Genomic DNA, 12,787 nt, shown 5'->3' with positions numbered 1-12,787 from the left:
GGAAATCATGAGCCAGGGACGGATGTGATATGTGAAGTCAATATTAACTGTATGAGCTGAGAAAAGTTAAGACCTGTTTCAGCATATTTTGCGGTATTTCCTCTTTGCTCTAGCATAACAATTTGAGCTAAGCAAATTGTGTTGTGCCTTTTCAAATTATTTTCCTCATTTTTTCAACATTTGGATTATTTACTTCTGAAAGATGCATTGTTATTGTTGGTTAGTCACTAAGTCAAGTCTGACTCTGCAGTACCACAGACTCTAGGCTGCCAGGCTTTGTCCAGCAGATTTTTTAAGCAAGAATACTGGAGTGAGTTACCACTTCCTTCTCTGGAGGATCTTCCTGACCCAGGGATCAAACCCAAGTTTCCTACATTGGCAGGCAGATTCTTTACCACTGAGCCATGAGGAAAGTCCATAAAAATGCATATCAAGATAAAATATGAATTTCAGAAATGCAATCTTGCATTTGTTTTAGAAATCTCTAAATAAGTATTGCATTTGGATACATGAATTCAAATATGAAATTCCAAAAACAGTACCCAGAGAAAAACCTGAGTAAACACTGCCAGCCATTTTTGGACAAGTGTGGTTCAAAGTTCTTTGTTCTAAGAGAAAAAACAATCCCACTTAAAGTGTCTTAACATGGATGCTTAATGTGAAACAAGTGTCGTTTCCAGGCAACCTCTGAGCAGGTGTTTAAAATTGTTCTGGCCCCAGAATAAGTGTTCCTGCTGTGATATCACAGTCTTGAAAGGCTCCAGTGGAGTTTGTGGCTAGAATTATATCAAAAACACATAGAAATGTGTTTCTCAGTAATGCAGGAGACTAAATAAAGTAGCCAATTTTTGAAAGTCCTGGTGTAAAATTTAAAATTAAAGTAACTTTCATTTTATCAAATCCTTTGCTAAGATGCACTGTGTAAATTAATGGGGTCAAAAAGAAAATATGAAATAACTAAATGACTAGAAAGAAAATTCTCGGTCTAAAAGTATTTATTTAACACCTCCAAATTTTTATTTTTAATTTTAAAATGTATAGTAGGGGAGAATGAAGCCATGTCTGTGAGTGAAAGTGAATGTGAAGTTGCTCAGTCCTGTCCGACTCTATGAGTGCCCATTGCTAAAATAAATTTCCTAATCTGATGACTGCATGATTCAAAAAAGTATGCCAAAACTAATCAGCATGTTTAAGGACTTTGTGCCCACAGGACATGATACATATTATTTAGTCCTTTGCAATTTATGGGGCTTCCCTGATAGTTCAGTTGGCAAAGAATCTCCCTGAAATGTAGGAGACCCTGGTTCAGGTTCCTGTGTTGGGAAGATCCCCTGGAAAAGGGATAGGCTACCCACTCCAGTAATCTTGGGTTTTCCTTGGGGTCGAGCTGGTAAAGAATCCACCTGCAATGCGGGAGACCTGGGTTCAATTCCTGGCTTGGGAAGATTGCCTGGAGAAGGGAAGGGCTACCCACAGCAGTATTCTGGCCTAGAGAATTCCACGGACTGTATAATCCATGCAGTCGCAAAGAGTCAGACACAACTAAATGACTTTCACTTACAGTATATTTGCAGCTCTATAAATAATAACTACAGTATTTGGGTAGTTAGTGTTCTGTGAAAATGAAACTAAAAACAGAGCCTACTTCAGAAGTCAGTAGTATTAGTAAAATATCCTTATAAATTTGCAGCATACTGTTTAACACAAAACACAAAGTGAGCTAGTCTAAACAAGTAGAAAGGCTGTGTAGACAAGATTGAAAAACCTGGAGTTAAACAGACTAGATCAAAATCCAGGTTCAACACCTTAAGAATTATAAGTGAAAGTAAGAAAGTGTTAGTTGCTCAGTCATGTCCAACTCTTTTGCGACCCCATGGACCATAGCCCTCCAAGTTCCACAGTCCATGGAATTCTCCAGGCAAGAATACTGGAGAACAATGCCAATTCCTTCCCAAATAATTATAACTGCAAGTAAATCAAGTACTTTTTCTGATTTATTTTCCTCATTTGAGGAAAAGACAATTTATCTCATAAGTTTGTATTAAGAATTAAGTGATGTTGGGACACATGGAAAAATTCTTGGAGCATGGTAAACTCTTAATAACTGTGTAAGTAACTGTTATTTTAAGTGAAACAGCTATTTTTTTTTTACTCCAATCCAAAGTTACCATTTAGTTCAATTTTTACGTTAAATTAAGCAATTCAGAAAAATACTGCCTTTTTGAATCATGTAGAGAAAATACTTTTTTTTCTCATTTTTGGACCCTGGGTGACACTTAACCCTTTGGAAGAAATCATACACAACGTGAATTAAGTATGTATTCTGGCAACGGTGATAGTATGAACCCTGTGGTAACGTTCAATTTTAGATTATAATTAAACACTCCATTTTGTTTTACTTTTCACAGACCTAGTTCATTTCCTTCCTAAGGTTACATAGGTTCCGTGTATGCTCAGTCACTCAGCTATGTCCCACTCTTTTCAACCTGTTGGACGCAGCCTGCCAGGCACCTTTACCCATGGAACTTTTCAGTATACTGGACTGGGTTGTCATTCCCTTCTCCGTGGGATCTTCCCTACCCCCTACAACCTGCATTTCCTGTACCTCATGCATTGCAGATGATTCTTTACTGCTGAGCCATCGGGGAAGCCTATAACATTTACTTATGTCTAAAGTAACATTCATAATGTAAGTAACAAATTTAAACACTGATATTGTCTTGTTCTGTTATTATTTTACTAAATCAAAATTACTTAACAGACACTGCTTATAAACCAGAGACTGGAATATATACTATGAATACAATGGAGGGCAAAAAATTAAAAAAAAATATCTTCCCTCTCCTGTTTATTAATGTTTTGCAAGGGCTCAAGTGGCACAAAAGTTCTCTCCCCTATGAAACAAGCAGTCATTGTGGGCACAATACTAATTCATTTTAACTGTCCTTACTCAAAATAAAAACTAGGATTTTATAGTAACTGAAATTGAAACCATAGACTCCCCTGGGCTGATTAACTTTTTCCAAAAATTCATTTGTGACACTGTTAGATTATATTCTTAGAGAAGATACTATATATAGTGATGTGAGCAACAGCTATGCTTATAAATGTAATACATTAATCCATATGAGATCTCCATGTAGCCCAGGTAGCTCAGTGGTAAAGAGCCCACTTACAATGCAGCAGACAAAATGATGCAGGTTCAATCCTGGGGTCTGGAAGATTCACCTAGAGGAGGGCATGGAAACACACTCCGGCATTCTTGCCTAGAAAATTCCATGGACAGAGGGGCCCCATGGTCTACAGTCCATGGGGTTGCAAAGAGTTGGACACGACAGTTCACCCTCGTACACTCCATGTAACAAAGTGCCCAGTGGATAGTAGATGCTTAAAACAATGTTGATGGAGTGGGGAAATTGATGCATGCTTCTCGTAAAAGCAACAACAACCATCCTAACAATTTTCTACTCAGTGATTACACTGCACACATTTTATTCCTAAACTTTACTGAAGCCTTGATATTGAGGTCTTATCTGAATTTTACACAAAATTGAAATGGAGGCCAGAAAGCTTTAGAATATGTCAAGTCATTCATAATAATAAGAAACCAATTGTTTCATCTTGAAATTAAGGAAAATATGCATAGTGAGCATTCAGGATATTCTGTAAAGATACATGCTTTGAATGTACAGCTATGAACCAGGTAACAGGCAAGATGAAAATAGGATGTAGGATACTCTATTACAGGTATCCCTGTACCAATGTGGACAGATCCTCATTCCAAGACTCTAGATATCAGGTGGCTCAGAAAGCCACAGGGCTGACCTCTGCCTGACTCCCTTCTTTACTCTTGGATATAACCTCACTGATGTTAAGTTCTATTTAGGTTATCAAAAGAGCTAAAAGCCTGGAAAAATAAAAGGGCAAAAATAAGTTTCTGAGATTGAACAGATTACTCTGAGTGTCATCCAGAACTACATATCTGAAAGCCAAATCTTTTCTCGCTGACATTTTTGTGTTTGCTTTGTTTAGAGGCTAAACAAATATTCATCTTACACAGAGAAAGCCTGTATGGATTCCTGTAACAATAAGTAACCTTTATAAAATATTCAAGAAAGTACATGGAATGTTAGGTGGTAAACATGAGTGTTTTGGACAGTTCATGAAACTGATGAAATCTGATGCAAATTTGGTTATGTTATAATCTTTTCTTTTCAGCATTTTTAAGAAAATATTCTTATATTAGTCAGAAGCTCAAAAGATTTTGTAAACCAAATATGCTCTCTTGGGAGACTTAAAGTGATAAATGCTTTTATGTGTGGTGTATGATAGAAGCACACATAGGTTGCCATGGAATTTGAAATTAGAGTTATCTGGTTTAGACATAGACATTCACAGGACAATTCTAGCAAAAGGTAACACTTAAAATTATCTTTAAATGATGAGTGGGAGTTAACTGGTTGCTTAAAGATGTCATGAACACTTTGTGAGAGGAAAAAGCAAGTGCAAAAAGATAATTGGCAAAGAGCCTGATTCTTCCTGTAAATGGCAAGCTGTCCATTATGGTCAGAATTAAGAGTGGAAAGAGAATCATTGCAAAAATAAAAGCCAGTTTCTTCATTTATCCTGATTATTTTAAGCCCCTTTAAGAAACAGAACCTCATAATCTGATAACCTATGGCTTAAGCTATTTAAACATCAATGATAAAATCCAGTTGGAGTGGGCACAGAATCAAGATACTCTTTACTTTAGCAGAAATATATTGTTTGAGTAAGAATTTCATCATTCAAAAATAAAATAAAAATAAATGTTCAGATTATAAAATGAATCCTTGAAGCCAACGATAGAAAATCGGGCACTCAAAGCAATAAAATTACTTTTGGAAAAGGTTGTGCTATCAAAAATGGAAGTTAATATAGAGAACTTCTGGTTTGTGCTCCTAAAAGAAAAAATGAAATTTATGAAACAACAAAAAAATGTAGACAAGAAGACAAGACCAAAGATTTGATTGAAATTATAAAATTGGGGAAAAGACTAAAAATCTATAAAACAAGAAAGTGACAATAGAAGTGAAATATAGCAAAATTAATTTTAAATGTTTTGTAACTTGCTCGCAACAGAAACAATTATGTAAAAACTCAGGTGATGTAGAAAACAAATCAGTATTGTTAGTTGAGAATTCTTGTTGGGAAGTTGAAAGGTTAATGATCATCTGAAGGAAGAAGATGAAATCTAGGTGAGTTAGGGTTAGCATTAGAATTAGAGTAGGACTTACTTAGTGCAAGGATTCGGAGAAGGCAATGGCACCCCACTCCAGTACTCTTGCCTGGAAAATCCCATGGACGGAGGAGCCTGGTGGGCTGCAGTCCATGGGGTCGCTGAGAGTCAGGCATGACTGAGTGACTTCACTTTCACTTTTCACTTTCATGCATTGGAGAAGGAAATGGCAACCCACTCCAGTGTTCTTGCCTGGAGAATCCCAGGGACAGGGGAGCCTGGTAGGCTGCCGTCTATGGGGTCACACAGAGTCGGACACGACTGAAGTGACTTAGCAGCAGTAGCAGTGCAAGGATTAAGATAGTGTTAGCTTTGGAACTGTATCAAAATCACTAAAATTACCCGAGAGTCAAGAATAAGTGGAGAGAATTAAAATACTCAAATTATTATAAAGAAAATATTTTCTGAATTAAAAGCAATGACTCTGTGGATGAAATCATTCCTTGATTTACATGACTAATTAAATAATGAAATCAAAACCACTTGAATATCTTAGTGAAATGCTTTATTTTAAGGAAAACAAAGAAAATCTAACATCCAACAAACACATACACAGAAGAAAACAGTTTGTAAATATTAAAACTAAATCACTAGACTCTGAGGTATGATTTTTCATAGAATCAGTTAATTTTCACCTAATAGAATTATTTTTCTTAATTGGGGGATTTGTGGAAAACATTCCAGTTTGTTTTCTGAAATAAGCATAATCCTGATATCAAAAGTGGCTAACAATAAGTACTTTATAATGAATTTGACTGGATTCAGTCTGGCTTCACTCTTTATTTGCTTCGCTCTTTATTCACTCTTCAAACTTTATTTGCTTTGTAACATTACAAATGTACTAGTCATTTCAGATTGCCATAAATATAATAAAAATTGAAAAAATGAACTGAGTGGTTTAGACAACAGAGATTTATTTTCTCACAATTCTTGCTGCTGGAAGTCTGAGATCAGGATGGCAGCACAATGAGGTTCTGATGCGATCCCTCTCCCTCACTTGCATATGAGGCAGAAAGAGCGCTCTGGTGTCTCTTCCTCTTCTTATAACACTAATTTTATCAAAAGGGCCTCAACTTCACGACCTCACCTAAACCCAATTATCTCCCAAAGGCCTCACTTCCAAATATCATCACTGTGGGTATTGCAGTTTCAACACATGAATTTTTTCAGAAAAATTTCAGTCCATTGCACTCATCTTCCTCATATATAAACATGAAATATTAATAGAACATCTTCTTTAGAGGGCTGTTGTGAAGAACAAATGAGGTAATAGATGCAATGGAATTAGAAGAGATGTTAACACACAGTTAATACTATATGAGTGTTGGCTGATATTGTTAATTATCTGGCATGATCACTCATGTAAAGATATAAACAAGATGTTTAACAAAATACAAGCAACTGAATTCTAGAAGTTATTAAAATAGATGATCAAAAATCAATTTCTTGAATTCAGAGACTTTTATCATTTATTTTTTTAGACAGTATAATTCATCTTATTACTAATTTCACATATACTATCCACATCATCATATTTGGGAAATACAGTCAAAGGGCATTTATAATATGACTTACAAAGAGAGAATATTAAAGGACTAAGTCTGAACATCACGCATTATTCTGAATGCTTTGAGCCATTCTCATAAAAAGAAGGAAAAAGATAAATATCCCATCATTAGCTAGTATTACTTAATTCTCTCTCAAAAGTGTCAAGCCCTGAAGTAATAAAATGCTACTGCATTAATTCTTTTAAAGAAAAACATATCTAAGGGTATAATCATTAGTATAAGTCGAAAAATTATTAAGTAAAATGATTATTTTACTGAGAATCAAATTAATTGTAGCAATATGTAGCAAATAGTATGTATGTAACACTTTAGTCTCCAGAAAAAAAAAAGTGGTCAATTATTTATGATATGAACATCATGGGGACAAAGCACTCACTTTTCTCTGTGATTGAAGTAGAGGTTATCATATCAAAAGAATGACTGAGTTAAACAATGGAATTATTTTTGTCGTTTATTTTCCTCTCCATTTCCTGACTTTCAATGTTGAAAGACACAGGTATTTTGAAAAAAAAAATCTCAATTAATTGAATAGTAACCATATAAAATGGCATACTATTTAATCTCATTAGATTTATTTGAATAAAAGCAAGTATAGAAATGCAACTTTTGGTATCTGCATATCTGTCATTAAAACAAAATTGCTAATGTACTATTAATACAGCAAAAATAACAAGATATTTTAAAGTACAAAAGAAAAGATATTTTCTCAATGATGCTTATATTAACCCAGCAGTTTATGAAGCTGAAAAGGCAATCATATCAACACCTAAAGAACTAACTTCTGTAAAACATCAGGTAATCTGTATTTTTAAATCAAAATATACTTGTTTCATGGATATGCTTAATAATGAAGAGAGACTAAAGAAGGCAGAGAAAGTATTTTGCAAGCTAACTACATATTTCAAAAAAACCTGTCTGTATTGTTTAGTATTTTTAATTAATGAAGTTAGAGAAAACACAATTCCTACTTCAGAACATTTAATTTTTTACACATTTTTTTAATGATGCATGTTAGACACATTGGCCTTTTATTTTACATTTCAAAGATATTTGTAACAATCAAAGCATAATAAAACATTTTCTCAAATCTGATAAAATCTTTCAGTTCAGTACTAAATTTCAGAATGATGGAGAATAGCATAAAGAAAGAAATACATTGCTATTCACAAATGTAACCAATATCAATCACGGTTAAATTGTATCTCTCTAATGTATCTATTGGAGAAGGAAACATCAACCCACTCCAGTATTCTTGACTGCAGAATCCCATGGACAGAGGAGCATGGTGAGCTACAGTTCACAGGCTTACAAAGAGTTGGACATGACTAAGAAACTAACACACACACAGTATACCTATATCTTTCCAACAAACTGTATAAGGTCTTCATTACATCTCACCATAAACTCTTTTCTCCTTTCACTTCTCTCTATTCAGAACTATCCTCTTGAACTCTGTAGCTAAATTCATAATGCAAAAAAAAAAAAAAAAAAGATTTTACATTTTTTTTCAACATCAAAAAAGTAATAGTAATAGTCTTACTTCTTTCCCCTAAAATTCCCAATTTTAGCTATTTTCCAAGCCAGAAGATCACTTACTAATTGTCTTTGGGAAACCATCTATAGCTGCAGACCACTTTTCAGAAGGAAAATGTATAAGGTCCAGACTACTTTCACATTGTTGAAGTTTCTGAGTATCTCATTTTCTAAGCTGAAATGGCAGGTCCATCTCCTCAGTGTCAAAAGGCCAGACAAGTAGAATTTTGACCTGTTTCTGGTCCCTTTCTTTTTATGTTGTTGTCTAATTGCTTTGACTTATGAACTTGAGCTTTTAAATGTATTGGCATTTTTGGCAAAACAGAGGAGATATTTCACAGTAAGAAAAGCTTGGAGGTGGGTGGTAGATAAGAAAATCAGCAATTTTTCCTTTTATCAAAGGAGGCCCAGGCAGGAAAGCAAAACAGAAGATGTGGCTTCTAGATGAAAAATTTTATATAGTCATAGTCTAGCTAAGTCATGTTGGAGTTTAGGTAAAACAATGAAATCACATAACTTCTGAAATTATCTAATTTATAAATAACTACTGGTATCTCTTCTAATTGGAAGAAATTTTACTCAATAATTATATGTTGCATTCCTAATTAATTTGCATTTTTCTGTTTGCATGCTGGGCTAAGAATTTTTGTTCTTATGTGTTTGGGCTCATTAAAATGCTTCATATTTATTGAAATTAAAAGAATAGTCTTTTGATTTATTCTTTAGCCATGAACATTTATTAAAAGAGAAACAAAATTTTTGTTCTGTGATCTATTATTAACTCTAGTGTAATTATTGAATGATGAATAATTCTGAGAAAGGGAAAATATGAATGCCTGTAGGGGGAATGTATTTCACTGAGTAAAAACATTGTAGATTTCTTTCTTTGATAGTTACCAAATAAATTACATAATTTTTTGGAAGATCCATAAGTATTAGTTTTAAATCTTTTATTCTAGGATGCTTATTGACACAAATAACAAAGGAGCATGAATGTCACCAGTTTAACCTATTTTTAAATTACTGCTTAAAATATGCTGTGAACTTTTTATTCCTTGTGACAAAAAGTTTTAAGGGGCAATATTGGTAGCTACCCCAAACTAGCATTTGTCTTCGCCAGAGACTTGTTAAAAAGTAACACATAGAAAAGAGAAAATTTGTAAAAGAGAATTAAGTAATACTATTCATAGTGATAAAAATGTTATATAGTTTTAGAAAATATATATTGATGTGATTCTCATGCATGAGAACAACTTCATCACTTTTGTTCTAATGCTAGCCATACCATTAAGAATTCTATAGCAGTTCTAGGACTAAGATAATCAAAGATAATCTACTATGGGATTCTATAATTAATATAAATAATAATACTGATATACTTACAGCATGATAATGTATGGACTTCCCTGGTGGCTCAGATGATAAGGAAATCTGCCTGCAATGCAAGAGACCAGGATTTATGATCCATTACATATATCTGAATATGCTACTTTTAAAAAAGTGTAAAAATGGTAAATTTAGGACTTATTAAAACAAATGACTACCCAATGAATTCAATGAAAAGCTAGTTTCATTCAATATAATAAGCTCCTTCATTGTTTTCTTTTCAATCTTTCAATTAGCTACTTACTAATAGGAAGTATTGTTGTAGGATATTTTCCTCCAAATTCTTTTTTATTATCCCAAGAAATACAACCTGATTATCATCAAACTTAGAGTGTAAACTGCTAATTTGAATTCTTTTCTTGAACCTCATGCTCTGAATTTTAGCAGTATCACTGAATATGTTCTTAAGTCCTCATTGATGAAATCGTCTTCAGTGATATTATTAGTAAACTAGCTTTTTAAATTCTGTATATTTATTGGAAATATTTAATATAAAGACTAACATAAAAGGATTAAAATATAACATGAATCAAGCAAAATACAACATTGCCTATTCAAGATTATTTGTGTGATAACACAAACCTTGTATCTTTCTTTTTCCATCTTCAGTAGTTTTCATTTTTATTTTTCACCAATAGCAGCATTAATATGTTATTAGTGAGTACTTATCATAAAAATTTATTATCATAGAGACACAAAATATTAGATAAACAAGAGATGGGGGATGAATTAGGTGGTAAAGCATAAGTGTATAATCCTCAGTTTCAAAATGTTGACATAATATGAAAGTGATATGTTTGCCTCCAGTTATGATCGAGAAATGAAAAAGATACTGTTACCCTAATCTTAAAAATTAAAACAAACCAGATAAGATATACATCTATAGTTTTGGGGTTTTGTTTTTGCTTTTGCTTTTAATAATCAGGAGAATGAAAGATAACAGAGCTAACTTCAGAAAGCGATGAGCCCTTGGGAGAGAGGAGACCTGTATCTGTATTGTGTGTGTGACTGAAATGTAAAATGGCACCATTTACAATAATATCAAAATACATGAAACATTTGGGGAAAATCTTACAAAATATGTCCAAAATATGTATATGACATGCTGTAAAATTTGATTTGAAAAATCAAAAAAAATTAAGTAAATGGTGAGATATAGTTCATTCCTGGATTATGAGAAGGAGTATTTATAATATTCTCTTCAAATTGATGTACACTCAGTGTAGTTCCAATAAAACACCAGCAAGCTTTGTGTTTTTTTAATTGCCTAAACATTTCTAAAATTTATATAGTGAAACAAAGGATTTAGATTAACCAAAAAATAATTTTGAAAATGAGAAATGAAGTTGTAGTACTCACACTACTTGATTTCAAGACTTTCTTTAAAAGCACATTATTCTAATAGCATGACATGGTAGAAACAGAGATCAATGAATGGAATACAGAATTGAGAAATAGAACCACATATTTGCGGTCAATTAATAGGTAATAGAGAAAGGAGAATTCTCAACTTATGAGGCTGATGCATTCAGGCAACAACATAACAAAAACAAAAAGCCTTGAAGTGAATCATAGGTTTAAAAAGAAAAATAAAAATCTTCTGAAAAACAAAAAATCTTTGTGATCCTGGGTTAGACAAATATTTCCTAGGAAAGAAAAAGCACTAATAATTTTTTTTAAAATTCCGTAAGTGGACTTCAGTAAAAATTTGTCTCCTGTTCAAAAGACACTGTTAAACTGGAGCCGATTATACAGAGTGAAGTAAGCCAGAAAGAAAAACACCAATACAGTATACTAACACATATATATGGAATTTAGAAAGATGGCAATGACGACCCTGTATGCAAGACAGCAAAAAAGACACAGATGTGTATAACGGACTTTTGGACTCAGAGGGAGAGGGAGAGGGTGGGATGATTTGGGAGAATGGCATTCTAACATGTATACTATCATGTAAGAATCAAATCGCCAGTCTATGTCCAACGCAGGATACAGCGTGCTTGGGGCTGGTGCACGGTGATGACCCAGAGAGATGTTATAGGGAGGGAGGTGGGAGGGGGCTTCATGTTTGGGAACGCATGTACACCCGTGGAGGATTCATGTCAATGTATGGCAAAATACAGTATTGTAAAGTAAAGTAAAAATTAAAATTAAAAAAAAAGAATAAAAAGTATCCAAAACATATTTCTGATAAAGTAATTGTGTCCAGAATATATAATGACCATCAAAGTTTTAATAAGACAAAAGTCTAATTTCTTTCAAGAATTTTAGAAATTTTAATACAGTTCAAATCAGTGTGTACGGTTTATTTCAGTTCCTTCACTGCCAAACCTGGAGGCAGGGACTGTTTCAAATTCTGCACTTTCTTTTTGTCTATGATGAACAAATAGGTGTAAAGGTATATGCTGCATCCAACTTTAAACTTCACGTTATCTTTGTTTTTATTGATCTTGACAGACTTAGCATCTTTTTGCCTGACTGTAAGCAGAAAGTCTTTGATTTCCCCAATTTTGAGAGGCATGGTGATGAGGTACAGAGAGCACAGCTGGAACAAGGAGTGGCAACAAGCAAGGAGAAGGGAAAAGTACGAAAGTATAACTTTAAAATGGATAAGAGAAATGGAGAAAATGGACAAGTGTCTGAACAGACACTTCACTAAAGATATAATACACCATATATTCCTGAGGGCAAATGGTTTAATGAACAGATGTTTGACATGATTGGTTATTAAGGAAATACGAATTAATTTTTGCAATAATTAATGAAAATGCATCCGGAGTGTATAAGACATATGTGATCTTATATATACGTATAAGACATATGTATATGTTTACACATCTTATAAGATACATGTTGCATTTAAGACACAATTAATGTATAGATAAATTCCTCATTCATTTGTAATGAAGTACCATTGCATATGGACCAGAATGGAAAAAAAAAAAAGGCAAAACAAAAGGACTAACACTGGCATGGGCACTACCAATGTGTTCACAATGATGTAGAACGACTTGAAATTTTT

General features: G+C 33.5%; 1 pseudogene; it reads right to left on the bottom strand.

Annotated features, from left to right (window-relative positions):
- Window positions 12,071–12,286, bottom strand: LOC102186570 (annotated as a pseudogene).

The sequence above is a fragment of the Capra hircus genome, chromosome 6 (assembly GCF_001704415.2).
Source record: "Capra hircus breed San Clemente chromosome 6, ASM170441v1, whole genome shotgun sequence".
Lineage (NCBI taxonomy): Eukaryota > Metazoa > Chordata > Mammalia > Artiodactyla > Bovidae > Capra > Capra hircus.
This window is presented reverse-complemented; position numbering and strand designations above follow the sequence as displayed.